The 27,546-nt window shown below is 43.6% G+C and overlaps 1 protein-coding gene across 6 annotated transcripts in view; it reads right to left on the bottom strand.

The window, feature by feature from the left end:
- KANK1 (KN motif and ankyrin repeat domains 1) overlaps positions 1–27,546 on the bottom strand; it is a 209,761-nt gene that overhangs the window by 150,664 nt on the left and 31,551 nt on the right. The window contains exon 1 of one of the 6 annotated variants that reach the window (XM_027615023.1): positions 27,439–27,528. The exons of 4 other annotated variants lie outside the window; for them this stretch is intronic. The gene's annotated coding sequence lies outside the window, so the exon portion shown is untranslated. Of the gene's footprint in view, positions 1–25,153; positions 25,289–27,438; positions 27,529–27,546 lie in introns of those variants that run through there. One more of the 6 variants, XM_027615020.1, reaches the window with a different exon arrangement.

Raw genomic sequence — 27,546 nt, 5'->3', positions numbered from 1 at the left:
ACCCCTACTCTCTCTCTTTCTCAAATAAATAAATCTTTAAAAACAACAAAGCAAAACAAAAAAACCCAAGCACCTAAAACCAGTGGTTCTCAAATCTAAAGCATAAATCAGAATCCAAAGCATCACTCTATTAAAGCAGAGATGGCTGGTTCCCACCTGAGTTTCAGAGTCATTAGGTCTGGGGTGAGGCCTGAGAATGTCCATGTCTAACAAGTTCCCAGGTGACGCTGTGCTGTTGCTGTGGGCAGGGCTGTGGGGGGGCCGGGGGGAGCACCACATTTTGAGAACCACTGTCTTAAACAGAAGCGGACAAAGGGCATGCATGAGCTCTACAGGACAGGGTACAACCTTGGTGCTGACGATACGGACTTTCATTCAACAGCTGTTCACCAAGCACCTCATGTCAGAAGCAGGGAATCTAACGCCTTACGAGCCAGACAGGGTCCTTGCTCCCCTCTCCCACGGGTCTGAAGTACAGCTCCTGTTCCAGGGGGAAGCAGCGAGCTCAGCAGGAAGCCTCCGCATCCCAAGCACAAACAGCACGCCCTGTGAGCCGGTGCACAGCCCCCCAAAATGAAAGGATGTAGCAACGCCCAGGGATCCTCAGTCAAAGAACCAAGTGAGCGGCTGAGGCTGCTCCTGAGAGCGTGAGATTCCGACCAGAACACGACAAAGAAGCCATGAGTCCCGGGGGGTGCAGTAACAGGACACCCCCAACGGGAGAGGGGCCTCAGGCAAGGCACCTGCTGTAGAGAGGCAAGTCAGACAGAAGCTCCTCCTCTTCTGCTTCCTGACCTACTCTCTCTCTGCACCTTAAAAAGTCAGGTCTGGGGGGCCTGGGAGGGCGCTGTGTGCCAGGAGGCTGCCCCACTGCTGGCCCCCTGCCCGCCCCCATCTACCCTCAGCCCCCCACAGGCTGGATTACCCTGGCGACTCCGAGCATTTAGAACGACATCCACAGGTACCAAAGCTGTGCTTCTCAAGCTCATGAGTGCGTCACAAGTACTCGAAAGGGCTTTACAAATCCAAACTGCTGGACTCAGACCTTCCGAGTTTAGTTCCGCAGATCCAGGGTAAGATTGAAAATTTAAACTTCTAACAAGCTCTCGGACGATGCTGATGGCCCAAGGACAATATTCTGAGAACCACTTGTTAAGCTATTCCTTGCTATTAACTACAACACTATCTTCTTTAATTGGTTTATTACATGAAAGAGAATATGAACGTGGCTTTTGTCCCCAACCATGGGACTTACCTCAGACAGGTACTGCACTTTCTCTGTGCTTTAATTCTACATCCATAAACTGAGAACACCTACCTCCCAAATACTAGAAACCTGACTAAAGGTTATTACTAGGTAATTTAAAAGATATTATCAACTACCAGCTGCTGATTTTAGAATACTGTCTTTTAGAATATTGTTGACTGCTTTAATAGAAATAATTTGTAACATTTAAGCCAAATATCCATACCTCTTGTTCACCAAACAAGATGGGAGAAATCTTTATCTTTTAAAAAAGATAAAGCCTAGCAAATGTGAGCATTCCCCAAATCTGAATAATCGAAGATGCTTTTGATTATTCCTCATGAAAATAAAAATCACTTCAATCAAGGTCCATTTTATGTATAAAGACAAAACAAAGGGGCGCCTGGGTGGCTCAGTTGTTGAGCGTCTGCCTTCAGCTCAGGTCATGATCCCGGGGTCCTGGGATCGAGCCCCGCATCAGGCTCCCTGAGCCTGCTTCTCCCTCTCCCACTCCCCCTGCTTGTGTTCCCTCTCTCGCTGTGTCTCTCTCTGTCAAATAAATAAATAAAATCTTAAAAAAGAAAAGACAAAGCAAAAACACACAGGTTTCCATCTGAAATGTACATACTTTTTTTTTTAGAGTATGTACTTTCAAAAAAAAAAGAATTACAAAATATAATGGCTTCTTCCCAACTGAGAACATAGGGTCTTGTGGGTGCCCGTTTCAATATTAACAATCATATAAATGCCAGATTTCAATCTTGGGAAGTGAGGGCAGGAATCAAGGCCCATTTCCCCAGAGTGCCCCAGTCAACTGGGTCAAGCAGTAAAGTTCACCAAGGAAATGCTCCCTCAACCTTGTTAATTATCAGAGCCCAGGCTCTGGCATTTCAAGAGAGACAGCTGATGCCCTGCCCACCCACCATCGTACTGCTTCTCAGCCCTTATGGAATATTACAGGCACAGACCTCCTGTCACCTTTCCCAAGAGAGGAGTGGGGCTGAAGGACCTTTCAAATATTTGCAGTCCAGGGGCCAAGCGAGTCCATGCTAGTGATGATCGGCGTGTCCTAACGGGACAAAACGACTCCTTCCAGTATAAAACAAACCCAGGTTAGCCTGGCAAGCATCCTGAAACACAGAGCACAGGTGGATGGACGCTAACTGCAATTACAAGAACGGGAAGTGTGCTGTTCATCGACAGTTAACTCCGTCTAATACTAAACATTCGCAAAGTGTGCATGTATCTCCATTACTGTGTAATGTAGGGAGCCTGGCCTTCCTCCATCAGTCATTCTTACCCCAAGGGGGTAATTCCTCAGTCTTTTCACTCAGGATTTCTAAAGCAAACGCCAATCCGTCTCAGGGGAGGGGGGTGAGTTAGGAAAACTCTTTCAGCCATTTCAACATTTTCTTTAAAATACAAACAAAACAATGTCTGTGGCTTCTATAATCCCTGCTACCCTTGCCACTATTCTTTCCCCGCCAATAAGGACTTCAGTTACTTCTAGCGTCAACAAAAACCAAAGCAAAACACAGAGTCTTGGTTTTTAATTTATCACATAAACCCGGAGACTGGTAAAGCAGCAATTTTAACTTACTGACCTAGGCTCTCCACATTTACAAGTTACTTTTTATTCTTTGACTGTAGAGACTCACCTTTGGTCATGGCATGAACTCATTTAGGACATAAAGGCAACACCTGACCAATCACAGCCACATGCCTCCATCATGAATCCTGCAAGTCAGACTCTTTTCCACCCTGCCAGTAATTAAAATTTATACCAGCTCAAATATTTTTCTCAAAACATGCTAGAAAAGTTAATTTCCTGCTAAACCTAACCTTTACTGTGTCAGGACATATATTGTGGTAATGTTCAGGGAAACTGCAAAGAATAAAAACAACTCGTGTGACGCCTGACAGGCTCAGTCGGTACAGCATGCAACTCTTGATCTCAAGTGCCGTGAGTTCAAGCCCCACATTGGGTGCAGAGCCTACTTGAAAAGAAAAAGGGTGGGGTACCTCGGTGGCTCAGTTGCTTCAAGCATCCAACTCCTGATTTCAGCTTAGGTCATGATCTCAGGGTCATGCGATTGAGCCCCATGTCAGGCTCCACACTCAGCGCAGAGCTGGCTTGGGGTTCTCTCTCTCTGTCTGCCCCTCCCCCCCCATTAACACTCTCTCTAAAATAAATAAATCTTTAAAAAAATAAAGCAATTCTTAAACAGATATGCCACTTGACACAATCTCACCTTGTGCTAGCCCAACAAGAAATCAGATTTCAGGAAGTTTCTAACATAAACACAGAAAGATGAAAAGATTGTTCTACCAGAAGTAGCCATTGTCACCTCACCAGGTAAAATGTACGAATGCAAAGAATGCACTGGCATATTAAAAATTCTTGCTTGACTTATGATAGAGAAGACAAGAATACAATGGGGAAAGAACAGTCTCTTCAATAAATGGTGCTGCGAGAACTGGACAGCCACATGCACAAGAACGAAACTGGACTTCTATCTTACACCACACACAAAATCAACTCAAAATAGATGAGACATTTGAATGTAAGACCTGCAACCATAGAACTCCTGAGGTCAGTCCTGGTGATGATTTTTTTAATCTGACACCAAAAGTAAAAGCAACAAAAGCAAAAGTAAATAAGCGGGACTACATGAAACTGAAAAGCTTCTCCACAACAAAGGAGATCATCAATAAAATGCAACGACAACCTCCTGAATGGGAGGAAATAATTGCAAATCATATATCTGATAAGGATTAATATCCAAACTATATAAAGAACGCATATAGCCCGGGGTGCCCAGCTGATCTCAGGGTTGTGAGTTCAAGCCCCATGTTGGGTGTAGAGATTACTTAAAAAAATAAAACAAAATCTCAAAAAAAAGAACTCATTCAACTTACTAGCAAACAGAACAACCCCACAAACCAATTAAAAAATGAGCAGAGGATCTGAATGCTTTTCCAAAGACATAAAGATGGATAAACAGGTACATGAAAAGACGCTCTATAACATTAATCATCAGTGAAATGCAAACCAAAACCACAATGAGATGTTACCTCACACTTGTTAGAGTGGCTAATACCAAAAAGAAAAGAAGTGAGGCGGGCACCTGGTTGGCTCAGTTGGTGGAACGTGTAGCTCTTGATCTCAGGGTTATGAGTTCGAGCCCCAACTGGGTGTAGAGATTACTCAAATAAACTTAAAAAAAAAAAAAGACAAGAAATAACAAGTGCTGGTGAGGATTATAGAGAAAAGGGACCCCTCAGGCACCGTTGGCAGGAATGAAAAGTGGTACAGCCGCTCCGGAAAACAGTAAGGAGTTTCCACAAAAAATTAAAAGTAGAGCTACCACAGGATCCAACAAATCCAGTTCTGGATATTTATCTGAAGAAAATGAAAACCCTACTTTGAAAAGCTATCTGCACCCCCATTCCACGGCAACATTATTGACAACAGTCAAGATACGAAAACAATCTGTGTCCTCGATGGATAAATGGATAAATGAGATGTGGCATATATATACAGTGAAACATTGCTCAGCCGTAAGAGAGAATGGGATTTGCCACCTGTAACAACATGGATGGACCTAGAGGGTGCTAAGTGAAATATGTCAGACAGAGAAAGACAAATACCATATGATCTCTCTTATACGTGGGATCTAAACAACAAAAAACAAAGCAAAACCAAGCTCACAGAGTACAGATTGGCAGTTGCGGGGCAGGGGGAGGGGATGGGTGAATTGTTCATTATTGTTTAAATAAAAATTTTTATTTAGTTGCTGCTTGACATGTATGTTTTTTGATTCATTATATATATAGTGATTTTTTTTCACATTTCTTTCAATAAGTTCCAGTTAGTTAACACATATATGTCCTCTTAAAAAGCATAAATATATTTTTAATCACTGTTTATTATATATACAAGCTAGAGACATCTAAGTCAAGGAAAAACTGACCTTCTAATTCGAACCCGTTTGCAACTGAAATGACTTAAAAAAAGGAAAACCCACAAGTCTTCCCAGCAACCTCCTAGGTAGACCAGCAGACACAGATGCTCAACTAGTGCCCCGGGTTGTTCTGACCTTGACCCACAGGTAAACTGGGAAGAATACCACTTGGTGAGTTTAGGACTTGATTTTTATGAGACAAGAAGCTAAAGCACAAAACCGGAGTCTTTAGCAAGAAGTTTTTCCTATAAACTCCTATTTCTCCCTCCCTGAATAATTTGTGCCTCTTAAACAAAACTAGGAATTAGGAAACACATCTCACTCTGTGCATCTAAGTTTCTCAGCCAAGACTTGCTCCAACTGCATTTCAACATTCATTCCAAAAAGCAGAACTGTGTCTCTCTAACTGTAAATTTACATGAGATTTTAAGTGCCTGGGGACCGGAGAGCTTATCCTGGTCATTGTTTCCTTGCTTAAAAATATTTGATTGAAAAGGGATGCATGGCTTATTTCCTTACCTATTAAATTGAAAAAAGCAACCTATCTTGTTCAACATGTGCCCTCCCTTGCTGAGTCTTAACAAGTAATGCATTCCTAAGGCTTATTTTATTATTTTATTTTTCAGTGTAGGTGCCTGGAATTTTCTTTAAAGGGCTCCTACATCAGAATAAATCTACTAACACCTGTTGCCAAAGGAACACTACGTAACTTCTGCATTACCAACCTCCAACAATGGTCAACAGTCTCTCCAGTGAAGCTTTTCTCTGGCTCTGGCATGTACATAGCTGGATCCAGTACCACTGTTTGTCTTGGTAACAATGCCTTTTCTTGTGGAGAAGACACATGACACCACTTTTTCACACCAACACCCCACAGAAGGAGTTGGTCCTGGATGGAGCACCACAGCTGGGGGATGGGCATTGGGACCACCCCCAGGGGCAAGGTGGGAGACAGATACTCACATCCTGCCATGGGGTAGACAGTGGTCCCATTTAAAAGAAATAAATTTGGCAAAATGCACCCAGAGCCTTTAGAGTGGTTACAGTTATTTGGTATTATTTCTATATATATTAATATGCATATACACACACACATACAAACACACATATACATACACATACACACACACAACTTTATAATTTCTAACCCAGTCACTTTGCTTCTAATAACACACATTAAAGAAATAATGTTCAAAGCAATCTGACAAAGATTTAAGCTTAAACATTTATTGTCCCACTACCACAAAATGTCAGAAACTTAAATTATTATTAAATATTAGGCAGACATTAAACACGTGTATGAAGTCTTACGAAGAACTAAGTCAAGGAGTCTTCGATAACTTTATTAACATAAAAAGCAACATAATTTAGCCTCTATATATTCTAAAAACTTACAAAAAGGACATATTTTCAATTGCTTAGTATATGTCACTATTAATCTAAATTAATGGAGGCAGGTGGTTTTAAAAAAATAAAGTGACCAGTGCTCAGTCTTCATAATAGGGCAAAGCAGGATGCATCCAGATTTTATCAAAAGCTTTAAGAAAATCCTTTCTGCCTTTTACAGTGATGAAAGTTCCTCTAACAGATTAACTTTCTGATCAGAACACCTCCTGGACAGGGTCTAGGTCACAGATCAGGTTTCTAGGGACCTGAGTCTTGATTTCTGTCTATACTACGGGTCTACACCCAGCCGGGCCGACTGGGTAACAGTGCAGCCAGCCAGCAAGACTCTGTGATCTCAAAACTGTCACCCCCGCTAGGAAAGCCAGTCTTCAGATTCAGGGCATGCTAAGGACCTCACAATTTCATGGTAATTAAGATATAAGTGCAGATTTTTAAAATGAAGTCTAAGTGAACTTTATAGAAATACATCTTTTCCAAATGTCTGTAATTTACTATATATGTTTATACCAAATACATCATTCATTGTATATATTTATACCAAATAACATATAAATATATATATTTAGTATTATATACTAAAGAATTCAATATGTTCTTCAAGGCAGCAGACCACACTCCAAGCACAGATTAAAACAAAACCATCAGAGAAATACTAGGCATTTAAACAAAAAAGCCCAATACAGAGAGGAAAAGAAACCATTTTCCTAAATAAGTATTGTTTCAAAGAAATACATATCCTAATATGAGACTGCTTTGACAATAACAGAAACATCTGGGGCTGGGGAAGGTGGGGAAGGTGGAGAATTAACAAACCCCATAGATCAAATCTTATGCATCCAGCCAAAGATAAATGCAAGCAAGCCGTAAGTCATTACAATAAGTGAACTATATATCCAATGAGGAAAAACACCCAACTCCATTTGTTAGAAAAATTACTACAGAACACTTGAGCAACGGTGAATGCATTAAAAAAAATAGAAACAATAAATCCAGGAGTTGATTTAAAATTTAATAAAAGGGGCGCCTGGGTGGCTCAGTCAGTTAAGTGTCTGCCTCACGCTCAGGTCCTGATCCCGGAGCCCTGCTCAGCGGGGAGTCTGCTTCTCCCTCTGCCCCCGCCCCCGCTTGTGCGTACGCTCTCGCTCTCTCTCCAATAGATAAATCTTAAAAAATAAAATAAAACCCAATAAAAATAAAATCCAATAAAAATAAAATCCAATCAAAGTTGTTAAGTGTACATCTCTTCTAAGGATATCTAAGTAAATACTCTTAGAAAAAGAAAAGCACTACGACGTATCGAGGGGATGGAAGTAAGAAACAAATAATGCAACATATTTTAAGAAAAAAGAAAAAGAAGAAGATAGCAGGAGAGGAAGAATGAAGGGGAGTAAGTCAGAGGGGGAGACGAACCAGGAGAGATGATGGACTCTGAAAAACAAACTGAGGGTTCTAGAGGGGAGGGGGTGGGGGGATGGGTTAGCCTGGTGATGGGTATTAAAGAGGGCACATTCTGCGTGGAGCACTGGGTGTTATGAACAATCAATGAATCATGGAACACTACACCAAAACAAATTATGTAATATATGGTGATTAACATAACAATAAAAAAATTAAAAAAAAAAGAATGACGAATAATACAGAGACAAAAAGTTGTGCTTTTCGAAATGGATGTGACACAACGGAGGGATGGCAGGAAGACTAGTAAAGGGTGCATTTAAGCAGTTGGAAACAGCTGGGTGTCAGCCGACTGAGGTGAGTTCTCTGCCCCAACAGCCTCCCATGTCCCCTGCATGCCACGGCGAGGATGGTCCCGGATGGAACAGTACTGGGACCACCCCCCCCCCCCCGGGACTAAGTCTGCAGGGCAATGGGCATTCACTCACAACACTGCCCTGTGGTGGACGTTGTGCCCATAGTTAAATCAATTAGGCAACATGTATCAAGGTCCTTTAAAGTGGTTACAGTTTTAAGAATAAATATAACTTTTGACCCTATAACTTTGCTTCTAATAATACACATTAAGAAAAAAGTTTTAAACTCCCCCTCCCCCACAGATTTAGTAACGTACATTCACTGCTCCACTATTATAATAGCAAATAGTTAGAAACTTAAATTATTACACAGATTTCATGTTTATGAAGATTTTATGAAGACGAAGAAATGCTTGTTTTATACAGTTAAGTGAAAACTGGGTATGAGGTTGATTCCCCAAAAAATATATACAAGGGACTAGAAGGAGATCCAACAACATTTTAATACTGTTTGTCCTTGGTCTCAAGACAGTCTTGGGAGACTGATTTTTTAAAACCTCTGAGGCTTAGGGGGCACCTGGGTGGCTCAGTCAGTTAAGCATCCAACTCTTGATTCTGGCTAAGGTCATGATCTCAGGGTCACGAGATCGAGCCTCGGATAGAGCTCCCTGCTCCGCAGGGAGTCTGCTTGAGATTCTCTCTCCCTCTACTTCTGCCCCTCTCCCTGCTCGCTTGCTCTCTCTAAAATAATAAATTAAAAAACAAAAACAAAAAACCTCTGAGGCTTAAATGTGCTGAGAATAAGATAACACATGTTGAACTGCACACCATCATACCCGGCACATAGTTCATCAAAAGAAATGTGAGCTATCATCACATAGGATCACCTTCTATACCTCATACCTGATTAGTCTGTGATTTTCATATTGCAACTTCTGAGCTTGACTTTCCTCTCCATAAAGTGGGAATAATCATAGTTACCTAACAGGGATAGGGAGATGAAATAAAACAAAGAATGCAAAGTGCTGAACTCAGGCATTCAATAAATGGTTTAGTGCTCTCCTCCTCCCTCTCCTTGGAAGACTGTAAATTATGTTCCTGCTGGACAGTTTTGAGCCACTTTAAAAAAAAATTAACTCTAAAAGAAAAAATTAACTCTAAATTCAATACCACTTGGCCGCTTAAAGTTCTAGAACACGTGCCACCATCCAGACCACAGAAACATACTCACAAGAGGTCTGATTCTGACAAGCTCATGCACTGCTCCAGGTGGCCATAGCCTTAGAAGGGGCCAACACCGTACTCGGGTCCTACAAGGAAGGGACCTAGAGGTGCTTTTCAAAAGAAAACACTCCCCTGGGTGCAGAAGTAGGTTTCACATTCCCAAACACGTGCTTCATCGTATGGCCCTTCCAAACTAGGACCTGCCATTCGAGTTTTCCTTGTTGGCTTCCATCTATGCAGAAGAAATGAGTTGTGTTCTGCACAAGAGATCTTTAAACTCCAGTCTGCACGAGGCTGAATGGGAGCAAACATGAAATCATTTCTGCTCCTGCAAGAACTATGGGTTAAGTTTTCAAGATGAAGCTGCTACCATTTTCTCCCCAGTCGTCACTGGACAGGACAGGTGGATGGGTGGGTGGTTGGGGAAGATCTTTATAGGAATAAACGGTCCCCAGCTCTTTTTTATTTCAATGGCAAAAACTTTGCTGAATAGGCCTAGTGATCTTTGAAAGAATGTTGGCATGCGTCTGCAAAGGAAAAAGAGAGGAAGTCAGACTTCAGTGTCTCTTCTATGCCCACCGCCACATTTGTGGAAGGGCCGGGCCACCATTTCAACCTCCGTGGGCCCCTCCTCGGTGAAGCCATTCCGCCCACACTCCTTGCTGCCAGTACCGAGTGACTTTGTCTCCCACTTGTCCCAGTGACCTGTGGGGCCCAGAGCGGACCTGCCGAGAGAAGCCAAAACCAACACCATTTGTCAAAGAGATTCACATGAGCTGACCCGACAAGATAAGGCAAAATGGGGAAACTGAGAGGATGACTCTGAAGAATCTGAATGAAGCACAGAGAAGTAGTTTGCGGTGAGGCCATCGGCTGAAAGGGTGTTAGGAGGTGGAAGGGGAGCCACAAAACACCAGAGCTGGGTACGAGACTAAATGATGAAGAGGCCAAAAGTAGGAAGGAGCAGAAATAAATATATAGTGTACCCTTTTAAGTAATAGCTAATGTTAATATGAAGCCATCACGTTTATCAATACATTTAAAAACATTGCTTTTCATCATTCTTATTTTAGCACTGTTAAAATTACATATAATTACTTTACATGTGTTTTATATGATCAGTATAAAATGAACCTGAGCATGTAACCTCAGTACAGACACATGCATATGTCTAATTTAGAGTTAAGTGTCGATTTTGAGGACATGTGCTCAAACCGTTTTGTATAAATGGGAATGTCTAAAAAGTTTAAACACTTCTACCTTGACAAAGAAAGTGCACATTTTATAACCCTGGGACAGCGGTGAGAAGCTAGGATGCTACAGAATGAGCAAAACAAAGACTGTGTCCTCTAGGAGCTCACAAACTATAATGTGTTATAGATAAGAGAACAAGAACCTCTGATTTTTATCAGGTCTCTGCCAGATATGAGTACTCTGCCCTGGTCTAGGTGTTGATATTGTTGATACGCCTAGTGATCCAACAAGCTACTAGGGCTGAATTCATTTGAGTTGGTCAGAGCCCCTCATCTTTCTGGACCATAGACTAATTAGAGATTTTGACTTTAAAAGGGACGGGGGGAGAACTTTTCCCTAGCAAAGCACATATCAATGCAATTCTGGATTCAATTTCACTGACACTTCTCACCTAAACCCCAAGGATAAGACGCTGATTTTCAACTATAGAAACATACATACACACACACACACACACACACACACACACACACACACACACATATAATCATATAATTCTAAACTGAAAGATTTTTTGTTTCAACAATGCAGAGTGCTTCTGAGGTTTATTCTTCGGCTTATCTTTTCAATAACATCATATTAGTAGTGGCAATGAGAGAGGCCGGTCAGAAATCAAATAGCACGTTTATTCTTGAACACAATGCATGGAACGGACACAGACAGAGAATATCACTCCAGTTACACAATGGCTATTCAGAGCTCTCAGTTAATGGAATAGTCACAGTTTAAGACTCAACACAATGCACAAAGAACAGAAATAGAGACAAAGTTGCCATATCAGGGATGTGGGTAACAGAATTAGCTTCCTGGCAATAGACACTTTGGTGAGGGCTATATATAAACAAAAAATTCTTTTCTATTAAAGGTCAGAAAATAAAAATAAAGTCTGACAAAACATTTCATGGGTGTGCAGTGACTTTATGCAACAGAACTGCAGTGTGCCGGCTTGCTCCATCTTTTCTCTTAACCAGTCGAAGAAAGTACTTGTTGCAATCTCTTTTCCATGTGCCAACTACTACCAGCCAGAGGGTCCACCAACTACTACCAGCCAGAGGGTCCGCTGAGGTACAGCCTGAGACATGCCTCTCTTCACTGGTTCATTTCTACCGTGCTTTTGGATGAGAAATCTCCGTTACTTTCCTTAGGGACTCTAAGACTGAAACAGGACACCTTTAGATAAAACAATCACCTGGGCAAAACTACCATGACCTTTTTGAAGGGATCTTAGACCACTGTCCAACATACAACTCATTGCCAAAATCCCCTCTGCACATCTCAGACTTGGGGTAATCCAAATTCTTTAACACGTCCAATTGTATTGGTAAGGCCATTTGGCTGGAAGTACCCAAAGCCTTAAAAAGAAAAAGAAAAACAAAAACAAAAACCTAACTTCGAGCAAGCTATTCCATTTCTGAGAATTTGTCCTAAGGAAATAACTTGACAAGTACATGGTCATAGGAATACCTCAAAGATATTCATCATAGTGCTGGTGCTTATGATACTAAGAAATTGCAAATCACCAAAATGACTACCAGTGAGAGATGGTTTTCATAAAGGGCGTGTTCATATAATGGGGTGCTATGCAGCCATTAGAAAGAATAATAGAGGTACAGAAATATAAACATGAAATGATGTATATGCTGAAAGCACTCACTAACGAGTGTATTTAAGATCTCCATTTTCCTTGTGAACACACAGGAAAAAAATCTTGAATTCACGGACAGAGAGGAGAAGGCTCTTCTGTCTGTCTGAAAGTTCCAGTTCTGAGAAGTTAGTTTGCTCTCTTTTCCACCCCACAGCCTTTCAACTATTCCTGGTAGGACATAGTTTCTAGGCCATTTTCCTCCCTGGTTGCCCTCTTAAAATGTAGAGCTCAGAACTGAAAGCAAGCCCTCAGAGGCTACCTGTCCAGTGCAGTGCAGGAAACAAGATCATGATTATCTCCTTTGTTCTGAACACTATGTCATTAACGCTGCGGGAAATGGCCAACTACGTCAAGCCATTGCCTCAAACCTTCAATCTTTTCAACAAGAGCTGTTATTGACCCAGGTCTCTCCGTGCCACAAAAATGAAAAATTTTTCCCTATACTAGACATAAGGAAATTGCATTCACTAGAGCTTAATTACAGATTTGTTCATGTTGACTGCCTTTGACTTTTAGAAACCTTTTTCTATCCTGATTTCTGACATCCTAACCCTGAGACAGACGTAAATGGTGATCCACCTTTCCTTATCAAAGACCACTTTCTCAAACCAGGACACCATGTCTTTTTGGAAGGGCTACCAAACTGTTTATCTTCTGACAATTTAAAATATTTTTATATTGGGGCGCCTGGGTGGCTCAGTTGGTTAAGCGACTGCCTTCAGCTCAGGTCATGATCCTGGAGTCCCTGGATCGAGTCCTGCATCGGGCTCCCTGCTCAGCGGGTAGTCTGTTTCTCCCCGACCCTCTTCCCTCTCATGCTCTCTGTCTCTCATTCTCTCTCTCTCTCAAATAAATAAATAAAATCTTAAAAAAATAAAAAATAAATAAAATAAAATATTTTTATATTAAAACAAATATGGATAGGTTAAAAAATAAAATACAAAGTGGATTTCTCTTCGGGCAAAAATGTGCAACTTCAAAGACACATAGCTCCTGGTTATGCTTCCAACTTACCCTACACTCCTGCCTACAACCACCCCTGCACCTTCCATCCCTTCACAGCTTCCCCTAAAAAGTATAAACTCTCCTTTTCCTAAATAGTACCTTGACGGGAAAATGAGAATAGCATTGGCCAGGCAGTGAATTGCACTAAGTCAAACGGTTAATCCACCTGCAACACATCTCTGTATCTTATTATAATCAAGTCTATATTTTTCCAACTTATCCTTAAAAGGATCCTAAGAAACTCAGTCAAACACCTGGTTTTATTCTGGTATCCCCTAACAATGGTTTTACTCAAATTCTCAAGAAAGGAAAGAAAGAAAGAAGAAAGAAAGAAGAAAGAAAGAAAGAAAGAAAAGAAAGGAAAGAAAGAAGAAAGGAAAGAAAGGAAAGAAAGGAAAGAAAGGAAAGAAAGGAAAGAAAGGAAAGAAAGGAAAGAAAGGAAAGAAAGGAAAGAAAGGAAAGAAAGGAAAGAAAGGAAAGAAAGGAAAGAAAGAAAGAAAGAAAGAAAGAAAGAAAGAAAGAAAGAAAGAAAGAAAGAAAGAAAGAAAGAAAAAGAAAGAAAGAAAGAGGGGCACCTGGGAGGCTCAGTCAGTTAAGCATCTGCCTTCGGCTCAGGTCATGATCCCAGGCTCCTGGGATCGAGCCCCGCATCAGGCTCCCTGCTCCGCGGGAAGCCCGCTTCTCCCTCTCCCACTCCCCCTGCTTCTGTTCCCTCTCTTGCTGTGTCTCTCTCTGTCAAATAAATAAAATCTTTAAAAAAAAAATTCTCTCCAAAATAAAGGAAAGAAAATAAGGTGAGTTTAAGAAAGGCTTGTCCTTGGGAAACCCATGCTAACTTCCTGCAACCGCTGTGCCTCTTTCCTAGGTAATCCCAAACCAGCCCTTCTTCCCTCTGTTTATTCCATTCCAAGACCATTTCACACCTGTTCTTTTGAAGGCACTCGACTAGAGTCAATGAGAGATGAAACCATGAGTAAGACAGAAGCTCATCTTCAGGGAGGTAGAGAGATGACACACAGACAACTCCAACACAAGGTAAAAATGCTTTGAGAAATGGGCACCTAGGTGGTGCAGTCGATTAAGTGTCCAACTCTTGGTTTCGGCTCAGGCTGTGATCTCAGAGTTGTGGTATCGAGCAGAAGTTGGGCTCTGCACTCAGTGGGGAGTCTGTTGGAGATTCTCTCGGCCTCTCCCTGCCCCTCCTGCTTGTGGTCTTTCTCTCTCTCCAAAATGAATAAATCATTTTAAAAAATGCTTTAGGAAAGTTCCAGACCACGGAAGCACTAGCCTGCAGGCTGCAGGAGGGAAGAGCTCTATCTCGTGGGACCACAGCACACATGAAGACGGGGCATAAAGGTAAGAATGGGGCCCATGGTAAGAGCCACAAACATAGTCAACCTGAGAAAGCTCTGATTTTGCTAGGGAATCACCTTTAAAAGAGCTTTCTTAGCCATACTTGGAAAGAACTATCATTTCTCATTTTCTATTTCAGAAAATTAGAATGTTTTCCATTTCTAAAGAATATCTGCCTCTCTTTTTGCTCTTTTTGGCTTTCCTCCTGTCCTCCAAGATTGCCGGCACAAGTCTACAAATCAGAAAGTATTATGCCCTTACACTTTTGACAGCATTTTTAAGTTTACAGAGCGTTTTCAAGTAGATTACTTTTTGGTGGGACTTTTTAAGTGTCCTAAGATAGGATGAAACTGGCTGTGGAGACTCAAACTCAATTGAAGAATCTCCACTTTCGGTCACCTCCCCCAGCGTGGGCATCCTCCCCCAGCCATCTACATGTGTTTTGCTCTTTCCAATGAAAAATCATCATCCTTGAGTTTCCTAAGCTTAGACAAAAAATGAAGGGGAATAACAGTGTTGACTATGTAATTAAAAACTTCAGTGCACAAAAAATAAATGGGCGACCTCTGCAAAAATATTTGCAAGAAATTCTACATGGCTACCTTTGATGTTTAGAGTTTAGGAAAAATCTGTATGACCATAAGAACGGACCAGACAATTGACCAGAAAGTGACAAATCTGTGGCAAAAATATTCAGTGCCTATGGGTAGACCACCCCAAAAAGGCTTGCAAAACTAGAGGAGATCCCCGTATTTGCAAAGTGGCCTGGCGCTCAGCGAAACCTCTAACCCCCAAATCAACACTCATGGTCACTCACGGGCATGTGCTGAGTGGTGAAATATGTGATTCACTCTACGCACACATTCCCAGCTGAGGTCAAACGAGGCAACGCTCTGCCTTCTCGTTTCAGCTCTCCTAGGGTAAACAAGTGTCCTTTTCACAGTCACTTAGTTCCACGTTTTTTGCATTTCTGTTGATAATTTTGTTGTCTGAAATGGCCCCTAAGCAAAAGGCTGAGGTGCTGTCTAGCGGTCTAAGAGTGAGAAGTCTGTGACAGGCCTTACGGAGAAAACACACGTGCGACATCAGCTTCATTCAGGCCTGAGCTATGGTGCTGTTGGCCCCCAGCTTAGCGCTAGTGAATCAACAACAAGTATTAAACAAGGTGTCTTTAAAACAGAAACACATATAAAACAAAGCTACATACTGAACTGCTGACGGAAGTGTTAATGACCAAAAGCTCACAGGAACCTAAGCTAGTCTTTCTTACACGAGGAGCAGTGGTTTGGCATTTATTAATTCAGTGCTCACGGCACTGTGAGGAACATAAATGTCACACAGAATAGCACTGACTGTGTAACAATTCGGCTGGGGGGGGGGCTTCTCTCAATTTTTCCATATTCCTCATATTTCCTACAATGAGCAGTGTTGCTACCTCTGGGCCCCCTGTGATATTACAGAACCACCCCAAGTCCTAGGTGTATTTTTTTTTCTTCCTGTTCTCCACCTGAAAGAGAACACGGTTTTTTAACATAACCACCTGCCATTATCAAGCCCTAACAAAATTAATAATGGTCTTACCACTGAGAATCAGTCCACAGTAAAATTTCTGTGACTGTCTCAAAAGTGTGTTTTTGCTGATGGTCTGTTCAAATAAGAATCCAAACAAGGTCGCACACTGCGCCTCATTTGCTGAGACGGTAAGGAGGCTACACAGCAGAGGGATGAGTCCTAAGTGAGTCTGGAACGAGAAAGGAGGCACGCATATGACTGAAAGAATTAAAGTAGAAAGAAGCCCAGCCCACCAAAATGGACAAAAAAACAAAACAAAACAAAACTAGAACTCTGCAGGAAAGTCAAAACCAGGGCAAGAGCCAGAGATAAGGCACCAATGGGCTGAGAACTGAAGTTGAGTAAGGAAAGTAATTGGATAAATTATTGAATTATCTTAATGGAACAAGGACATTAGATTTTAAAATCCGACTTCGGATCAACAGAGTAATGGAAGACCAGCTTTGAAAAAGAAAAACCTTACAGTGTATCTGATTCATTTCACTTCTCAAACCTTAGTTTCACAAGCCCATTTTTACATCGTGGCACCCTAATGATTACACTATTAGTTTAAAAAGATCTTGGATAGAAGTTTATATTTTATTTCACAGGGACCAAAGTAGGTGTAAAATACCACATTGGTACAACTAACTGACTATTTCTAGCTCCTGGATTCTTATCCAGATCGCTCCACAGATTCAGAATGCTTACTTTATTATATATGTACATATACGGCTTTTTTTTTTTTTTTTGCAAAAAGAAAATGAATACAGCCATGCAATTTATCACGGCGATAGCTAACATTACAGATCATTTACCAAGCCAGGCACTGCACAACCACATGAGGTCGATAATATAATTATATCTAAGAGATGCAGAAACTGAGACTCCACGGTTAAATGATATTGTGAGGGTCACACCTCATAACTGACGGCACCAGGACTCTAAAACCAGCCCGGTCAAGCCTGGAGCTTAAGACTCAAGCCTCACACAATCGGAGGAGAGCACAAGAAACCAAGGTTCCCAAACGCTTCACCAGCAATCTGTAAACACACACTCAACTTCTCTCTGTGCAGCAGATACACACACGAGGGAATTTTTTACATGAGCAACCTATGTTAATTTAAAAATAAGAAAATTAAGCAAGATAAACTAAGAAATTCTAACAAGAAACAACAAGGGTTGGCACGGATGGCAGAGAGCAAGGGACTCCCATGCATTGTTGGTGCAAACTGGTGCAGCCCCTGTGGGAGACAGCACGGGCGTTCCTCAGAACATTACAAAAAGAATTATTATGATCCAGTAATTCCACTGCTGGGTATTTTCCTAAAGAATACGAAAGCACTAATTGGAAGAGATATATGCACCTCTGTGTTTATTGCAGCATTATTTCAACAGCCAAATTATGGAAGCAGCCCAAGTGTCCATCAGTAGATGAGAGAATAAAGCGGTGTGTGTGTATGCATATTCTATTATAATGGATATCACTCAGCCATAAAAAAAGAATGAAATCTTGGGCTGCCTGGGTGGCTCAGTTGGTTTAAGTGTCTGCCTTCGGCTCAGGTCATGATCCCAGGGACTGAGCCCTGCGTCGGGCTCCCTGCTCAGCCAGGAGTCTGCTTCTCCCTCTCCTGTTATACCTCTCTCTCTCTCTCAAATAAATAAAATCTTAAAAAAAAATGAAAAATTGCCACTTGCAACAACATGGATGGAACTAGAGAGTATAATGCTAAGTGAAACAAATCAGAGAAAGACAAATACCATGAGATTTCACTCACGTGATGTTTAAGAAACAAAACTAAGGAAGAAGAAAAGGGGCAAACCAAAAAACAGACTCTTAACGATAGAGAACCATCTGATGGCCACCAGAGGGAAGGTGGAGGGGAGGGAAGGGGGAAACGGGATAAGGGTGAAGGAGGGCACGTGTGATGAGCCCTGGGTGTTACATGCAAGTGCTGACTCACACTATATTGTACATGTGAAACTAACAGAACACTGCGTATTAACTATATTGGAATTTTAAAAAATTCTAATAGGTCTCAGGATTTTTTTTGAGGTCCATTATCAGAAGTGGCTCCAAAACTTTCCTTCCTCCTTAAAATAAAAGATTTCCTAAAATGCCTTCGTATTTAGTTATAATTTTGTTTTTCCCCACTTGAACTAAAACAAAACAAACTCTAGAGAAAGAAGAAATAAGAATTATAACTTAGTACCCCTCCATCAACTTTGCAATATTAGAGGAGTACGATTTGGAAAGTAATTGTCTTTTTATTACAGCTCTGAAATAGTTTAATGATTAAACATGATCGGTGACGCTCAGCTACAAAAAAATTAATGATGTTATTATAACATCATGAAGGTTAAAAGTTTTTGTTTTTGTTTCATTTCTTAGTAGAAAGGTTGTCAGCATCTTTATCAGCACTAAAAGGTCATTTTTGCATTCCAAAGGAATTTTTTTCTCATCGTATTCTGAGAAACATACTTTCAAAAACACTTATGCACTGGGAGCCCACAGATCTTCTTAAAATCAAATACTTCATATTCCAGTAACAAGTCTGGACACATCAAATCTGAAAGAATTTCTTCAGGCTTACTAAACCAGCCTATGTGATTTAATTTCCACCCAAATAGGAATCTTAAATTTTTCGGTTTCTGCAGGTAATTGTCATTCACAGCAAGGAGAGAAGGAAAAACCCAGCAGAGCTTTTGGCACTGAAATATGCCCTTCCACCCCCACCCCACCCCCAGTAAGGACCATCTCCATAATATACCAAGTAGAATATTTTACCTGTGGGGTCTCTGAATCCTGATTGACATTTGCTCATTTGACTCATCTAATGTAGCAGTATAGGCAATTACGGCAAACACCAGCAGAGTGGAAGTTTCATCCCTGTAGAGGTGATTGTACATCCAAGTCTCATGCCACCATGTACGTGGTGTAGGGGGAGGAGAGGCAGGGGACCCCCCTCTTTTCCCGACAGTGAGGATGGCTCCATGGTGTCCCTGTCACACTCTTGAGCCCTCAGGGGATTCTGATGAGGATTACAATTTGAGAATCACTGCAATCAATGATTGTTTTTGTTAAGTGGTCATTCATTGAGATTGCCATTATATGTGGGTTTAATTTCCACCAACACCATGAAGAGCAGTTGACTGATCTTCCAATATTCCTATTAGAATATATGCAAACACAGGGAAGATTTGAACTTATCCAAAGTTTTGTGTACAAAGGTGCCTAACGGGACAGTAAGCCCTTAGCATCCCTTTTTCTCATCCGTGGTCCTTACAATAGTTGGTAAGAAAATGTCACTATTTGACTCAGATTTATTTGATGTGTGATGTTACTCGGTTGCCAGGATTTGAGGTGACTCCCAACAGCTGCCTAAAACAAACTTGACCCTGGAACCGAAAATGCATGGGACCAAGAGCAGGGACCCTGAGAGAGCCTGAGGTCAGGTCTCAGCTCCGCCATGTTTAAGCCTCCGTTTCCCCAAATGTAGAACAAGAAGTACAGTACAATCTTCATCACAGGGAAGTCATCAGGATCAAAGCAAGTTAAAGCCTCCCGCCTTGCACAAAGCAGTTCTCCATGCAAGACAGTCGTTTTATTATGACCCAACAGAACTGTTCAATCTTAAATACCTCGGAACCTACTTAAGTCTCTGGAAAAGAAAGGCTGCAAACATCTAAATCACTTTCTCTACAAAAACACGTGACTAATGACTTTTTAAATAAAGGTGACAAAACTACAACCACATTCATTCCTAACAAAGACTCACATGGTAGAAAAACAGTTCATTCTGCACCAAAAGCAGTGTATACAGCATCTAACCACAAACACCCTGATCAAGAGAGAACATTTCAAAATATTTTCTTTAGAGATCCCTAAGCTGTTACGGGGGGAAAGCCAAGGTGCAGTATGGACTTGCGCAGGTTAGTCAAGAATGCGATTGGATGAATTAAAGAAATTACGTCTTGGCAAGGCTGAAGTAGGGAGCAGGCATGATTCCAAGTTTCTGCTGGTTGATTCAAATGAGTCTTTCCCCTTGTTTTCTGCAGCCGATAACTTAATACTAAAACACATTTTACATTATAATTAAAAGATGAATAAGCCGTAAGGAAAGAAAGCTTTCACTTAAGAATCTTTTAAATAAGCTGTGCGTTGACGTCAATGTCATTCCTGAATATTGTTTAACAAATGCTCAGGAGATGATGCCTTTAGTCTTCACGCAGATTTGGGTTTGCGTCCTGGACTAGCCGTTTCACCAGCTAACGGACCTTCTACTTGGTCCTCACCCTGTCCATTCTACACCAGTCACAGCATCCTAATCTGTTCCCAAGCAGGCTGAAGACCCTTCCTACCCCAGGGCCTTTGCACATGCTGTTCCACCACTGTTCCCTCCCACCTCATCCCCCATCCCCCACCCAGAGCATCCAACTCCCAGCCTGCACCCAGCCCATTCTATTAGTCCTCTGGTCCCAAGTCACTTTCAGGGAAAGCTGTCCCAGCCGATGCTAGATTAGATCTTCCCGTTGCACACTCCTTTTACTTGCTTTAACTCCTGTCACAATTATAGCTGCATTGCTCTTGTGTAACTGTCCACTGAATGTCAATCTACACAACCAGACTACAAGCTCCATGCAGGCAGGGATCCTGTCTGTTCTCTGCTGTATCTCTAGCACCAAGTGCAGGGTCTAGAGCACAGGGGACAGACAGCATTATACACCTTTTTTTTTTTTTTTAATTTTTGTATTTCACAGAGAGAGAGCACAAGCAGGGGGAGGGGCAGAGGCAGAGGGAGAAGCAGACTCCCTGCTGAGCAGGGAGCCAGACGTGGGGCTCGATCCCAGGACCCTGAGATCATGACCTGAGCCCAAGGCAGACGTTTAACCGACTGAGCCACCCAGGTGCCCCTGAGAGACAGCATTATGAACAGTCCTCTAGGCATTATTTCAAGAAAGAGGGTTGTCATCTAATGTCATAGCGTTCAGAGGTAAACACAGTTTTGGATCAGACGGGTTTTTAGACACACGGGAAAGTCAAATGAGAAAGTAAATTCATTCAACATCTTTCTGATTTCCAAAAGCAGAATCCAATCAAAACTGAAAAACAACTTTGGGCCCCCTGAGTTCAGACAGACAGCTACCTTCATATTCAAAATCCTGGGAATCATTCTTATAAAACCCAATGGCCTAGTATCCCGAAACGGGTATTAAGTAGCATCACGGGTAACAACTCTATCTCCCATCTACTCAATCTGGATGAAAGAGGGCAACAGGCAAACTGGTCTGTTTTCCCTTTGTCCCCATGGCCTGCCTTTGTTCTTCCCACCTTATTTTCACCTGTATTGCAACCAAGAAAAGTCTGAGGGAGAGAGGCTCCCTGGTCTAACTTTGACCGTCCAGAGCCAGACAGGTGGGACTGATAATTATTTTTTTTAGGATTTTATTTATTTACTTGAGAGAGAGCGAGAGCGAACACGAGTGGGGTGGAGGGGCAGGGAGTGAGGGAGAAGCAGGCTTCCCGCCGAGCAGGGAGCCCGACTCGGGACTCGATCCCAGGACCCTGGGATCACAACCCGAGCTGAAAGCAGACGCTTAACTGACTGGGCCACCCAGGCACCCAAGGTGGGACTAATAATTAATCATGAGCTGCCATCTCCCTTCATGGCACGTTCTTCATCTACCTCCTTCGGCCCTCCACGTTAGCTGTCCTCCCGGGCCCCTCATCTCTTCTCCAGCTTTCCCTTCCTCTCCCGCAATCAGCTCCTGCCAAGACGGGAGACACAGTGACACAGCAGCTAGAGGGCTGGACCTAAAGCCTCCCAGAGCTACATGATCTTGGAGAAACTGCTGAGCAGGCGGCAGGAAATTAATCTGGAGCCCAGGAAAAGGGGGAGAGGAGTCTGATCATGTCCAGAGACAGACAGCTCAGGGGAAGAAAGAAAAAGCAACTGGAGAAAACAAAGCGATTACAGAGATTTCTCCACGATGGCTGCTGGGCCTTCTTCCTCTGAAGACCTTCCCTCCCACAACCCCGAAGACCAAGAGCGGACAGCTGGCAGAACCTCACAGGCTGCCGGTCAGGGCCTCTCACTCCTGAGAGAATTTAATCTGATAAAGGAGTCCAAGTTCCTTGTGGTCGCTGAGGTTTTAAGATGCCTTATCTGTTCGTGCTGCCTGACCCAAAGGATGATACTGCTGAAGACCTGCAGTCAGGCTTATGCATGGATGTGGGAAGATTGGTGGGCAAGTACCATGTCATTCAAGAATGAGTGGGTTTTTGTAATGGACACCCTAATTGCTTTCATAAAACCCCAAGATTAGAGCCTCTCTTCAGAATTACTGATATCTAAAAAGGTACTAAAAATTACGACCTCAGGGGGGAACCTACCACAGATGAAGTGTGCATATTTATCCCACCCACAAGCTGATCTCTTTTTTTTTTGGAACTTGTTTTCTGACTCTCTGCATCCAACCCAGTGGTCTGGAGACTGCTGACATTCCAGACATGCCCACAGAGAAAGCAAGTCCCCACTCCAGAGGGCCTCAGAGTCATGTGGAAGAGAAAAGACCTAAACCCACCAAGGCGGTCTTCCCTAGGGAATATTCTGACCGCACCCCCCCCCCCCCCAGGACTGTGTGTGGACAAGCCCCCAACCCTAATTAAGGATCATTTTCCCTTTAGAAGCTCTCAAAAGACAAAAGCCGTCCCAGGAAGAACCTTGCTCACTTCCTCCAGACAGACAATAGGCAGCCACCTGCTCGGGGCTTTATTCACCAGCTTCGGAGTTCCTATGTGATGGAGTCACTGCCTCTTGTATCCCGGACATGCCAAGGAGGAGAAAGAAACAAAGGAGCCAGGTGGCTTGGGCGGAGGAAGGACTGGGGTGGCTTCTCTCTCACACCCCCACGTGCAGCCTGGGGCTGGCTGCACCCAAGGTTGCTCCTCATCTCAAGCTGTCTGCAGAGACAGCTGTCTGAGCCACAACAGGAAAAGGAAGGGAAAACAGTCCTTCCTAAGAACAGCCTGGTCTTTCATTCTAAGGGAGCAAAAACTGGTAAACACGAAACACAGCCTGTCTTCAAACACCATGGAGCTTCCTCTACCGGTCAGGTTTGATCTGCCACCAACTCCTTGGCAATTCGGGCAGAGTGGGGGGCTGGAGGCAACTGGCCCGCGGTCACACCCACGGCACGAAGTCAGGGTCTGGATGGGGTACTCCACTCTCTCTGCTGGAAGGTTCTAGAATAAGAGGCCTGGAAGAAGAACTATCAAAGTGAGCAGGAAGAAGAAATAAAATCACAGAGAAGAAAAGTGGAAAATTCATCATATATGCTTTCTTTCCCTCTGTTTTCCTGTGCAGTAAGTGGAAAAAGAAAATAAACTTCTTTGAAATTACTGGTGATATTAAAATGAAAAAAAAATTTTACATGATTTCATCTATAATTTCATGCAATATGTAGCTCTTTAACCAGACTTTAAAATTCTGGCTCTTTATATATTTATACCTATTTTCCCCCTTCATTTTTATTGCATAAATATAACATGGTCATTACAAAACATTTTAAGATCCTGATCAGAAAAAATTTCAACCAAATTAGTCTTAATTCCAAACACTGTTAGCACTTTAGGACACCCTTTTCTATTTTTTCCTATGCAAACATAGACATATAAACACATGGTGAGTTGGGGGAGGATCTTTGTTTATAAAAATTTCCTTATACCTATGAGATTTTTTTTCCACACAAGTCATGCACATCTGTTTGTTCTTGTTTGCATTCTCTTTGCAAATGTTCTCAGCAAATATCCCTGCTATTTACTGCTAAAGCAGTCCTAGAAAGCAAACGAGGGCATCTATGCGTGATGCCAGAGATTAAGAGCCTGAAGCACCAAGTTTGCCTGCTGCAATCACAAAATCAGGAATCCTCCATACACCATGGACAGACCTTTAGAAAGCCTTCCTGGGTTAGGAACTACAGTAACCCTAACAAAGGAGTTCAGACCCTTCCCTAGAGAATCACCTGTTGGTTGACTGAAGGGAGAAAAACCCTGAATCATCATTTCCACTGAGGGTCTGCAATAGGGTTTAGAATGACTGTCGATATTATGCAAGGCTGGGTTATTTACCCATACAAGATATCCTTTCCTCGAAGGAATTACCATCAAGAGTTTTTAGCACACATCATAAGAGGCTCTGGCCAAACCAGAAGACCAATAGTTTTTTCCCCTTTTCCTGCCCTCCACCACTTTCCTCTTTCACAGCACGGGCTGGTTGGCCACAGAAGCTGAAGATCTATAGTGTGTTTTACTATTTCGTGGGGTTGGAGACAGAGTTAAGACTTTACAAACAGACACACCAAAGCCACGCGTGTGTCATCTGTCCTGTGGTACTCAGTGTGCAGGAAGGGAAGTCTCATCAGCCCTATCTCTTCAAATTATATGAAAGACAATTTAATTGAAAGGGGCCTGCAATCCAGCTCTACATCCAGCAATTAATTCAGAAAGGACATGCCCACAACCAAGGCTCATCATGCATTCAACTTGGCCAGTGGCTCATTACCATTACCACCATTTTAAAATGAAGCCGCTTCCTGTGCTTAACCCACACAGTCTGGCTGTTTTGAGCACTCTTTGCCAAAACTTAGTATGAAGCTTGTTTTCATTTCTTTCGGGGGGTTTAGATTCACCCACTGCGGCAGGTAAAACATTTCTGAAGACAGAAAAGACCACTTTGCTCTTCAAACTCACCCTGGACGCGCCACAGCTGTTCTGTGAATTCAGGTGTCTCCCCACTGACAAGATGGTGCAATACATTTTTCTGTCCACTGGACCCAGGATGCTGCCAGCCTCACGTTAGAGGGGCTCACAAGGCCTAGCCGGCCACCTTCTGCACTGTGCAGAACCCAGATCATCAGACAAGCAGCCGGCATCTGGTTCGTGCTCCAATCCGAGAAGGCTGGAAACGGATAGCGAGAGAGGGAGCTGCTAATTCATTCCTCTCCTCCTCATCCGCCCCAAATGTTTCAACAACAACTGACCCGGGAACACAGACTGGACACTGCTGACATCATGAATGACTTAATGTGTCCCCGCGAGGGCCGGGAGAGCTGCTACAACCCTATCTGGTGAGAACCATGTGTCCTCTTTCCTTCCCAAAGCCAGGAGCGAGGCTTGCTTCCGAAGACAAGGAATACTTCCGGTCTTTCTCCACGCCTGATGGTCGAGGGGTTGCTTGATGCACCATGCGTTAAAGCCCTATCACCCTGACAATGAATTACGGGCTACTTTCAATGAGCCGAAGCGACATAAGGTCTCTCTGGTGCCAAAACGGATTTTCCTGACCGAATGGTATTAAAATACAGATGTCTTACAAGGTGCCCAGAAACAGAAATGAGGACACAAGAGTACCTTGCATCACAGTGCTGGGGTGGGCCGGGGTGTGTGTGTGAGAAATGGGTGCAGGAGAACAAACAGTTGACAAGCTACAACCTGATGAGAAAGGGGACATGGCCGAGGAGACAAGAGGAGACAGCCACAAATGAGGCTGGAGCAAAGCACAGAAGGACCCTGCTCCCCGTTCCACCTTCAGCTCCTGCCCTCCCACGCCCTCCTCGTCTCGGGCAAAGATCCGGAAAGGTTCGCCTCCACCAAGGTTTCTCAAGCTTTGTACAACTGGCATTTGGGGCTGGACAAGTCTGTGATGTGGGGGCTGTCCTGAGCATTCAGCAGCATCCCTGGCCTCTACCCACTAGCCGTCAGTAGTCCCCCACCCCCCTTGGTTCAGTTTGTAACCAAAAATGTCTTTCACAGATTGCCAAATACCACCCCCGCCCCCGACTGAGCAAAACTGCCCCAGACTGAGAACTGCTGATGGACCGTCAGATGCCGTGCGCGGGGGTACGGTCTGCACCAGACAAGGGCCACAGCTAAGGGGGCCTGTGGGAGCGGCTCACTCCCCCACAGTCCACTCACCGCACATCCAGGGGCACAGCTTCTTCTCACGCCCGCGAAGGCCAGCAGAAGCACCGCTTTACACACATCCCCCCACTCCACCACCCTCAGCTCTGGGTCCAGCGGGCATCCTGCCCTGGAAACTGCTCCTGCCGCCAGATCCAACACACGACTCTGTTCCTTGGACCCCTCTGGACCCGCGTCCTCAAGTTCCTTTGCAGGCTGCTCTTCAGGTGTTGGCCCTAAGCCCCCTTCTCCCACCCTGGGCCTCCACCCCGAACTGGGCGATCTTCCTCCTTCCCAGCTGCGTGACCATCTGCACCAGGGAGCCCCCTACAACTTGCACAGTTCCCACTGACGCTTCCCTCTGATGTCCCGCAGAGCCTAGAACTCAATCTGCCCCAAACTGAGCTCATCTCCCTCCCCAACATCCTCCTAGGCTTCCTCTCCCTGAGGAGCAAGCAGCTGGGCCTCCCAAAGGCCTGGGCACGGCGCTGGACTCTTCCCACTCCCACTGGGTCAGCTCACGGAGACTGCCCACCTCTCTCCGGCCCCGTGGCCCCTGCCCAGGCTAGGTTCCCTTCCGTGGGCGCTACTGCAGGTACCTCGGCTCTCAGGCCATCCTCCTACCCCCAGGCTGCAGGGCCTTTCCCCATCTGTACTCCTAGTTACAGAACTCACCGGGCTTAAAACTCTTCAATGATTTCCCACCACCCTTGAGATCAAGTTTAAAATTTCTTAACGTGGCTAACCAGGCCCTTTAGGACCTTACCCCCACTCCGCACACCTCCCCCACCCGCCTACCCAAATTCACCCTCCACTTTGAAATCAAACTCAACTCTCTCTCTTGGGTTGTGAACAAAGACGCTCTCCCACCTGTGTCTGGAACAGCGCGCCCCTTCCAAATTGGCTTCACCTGGCTAACTGCAGCTCCTACAAGAGGTTTCAGGGCTTGAGCCTCCCTGCCCCCCACCCCTACTGTTCCCCGTACTGTGTGCCCCTAACAGCCTGTCCTTCCCTTTCCCTAGCGGGGCACTTACTCTGCAGCCAAACATGCCAGATCCCCCACCCACACCCCCTACCTGTCGGCTTCTGCCTGGTTCATTCCTCCGCACGGTGCTGGCAGGTCCTCTGCTAACTGCTAACCTCTAATTTTTGATGGCTCATCCTCAATAGCGAGTACCAGTCCA

Source organism: Zalophus californianus, chromosome 13 (genome assembly GCF_009762305.2).
Source record: "Zalophus californianus isolate mZalCal1 chromosome 13, mZalCal1.pri.v2, whole genome shotgun sequence".
NCBI classification, from domain to species: domain Eukaryota; kingdom Metazoa; phylum Chordata; class Mammalia; order Carnivora; family Otariidae; genus Zalophus; species Zalophus californianus.
Note: the sequence above shows the minus strand (reverse complement) of the source record. Positions and strands in the feature narration are given on the sequence as shown.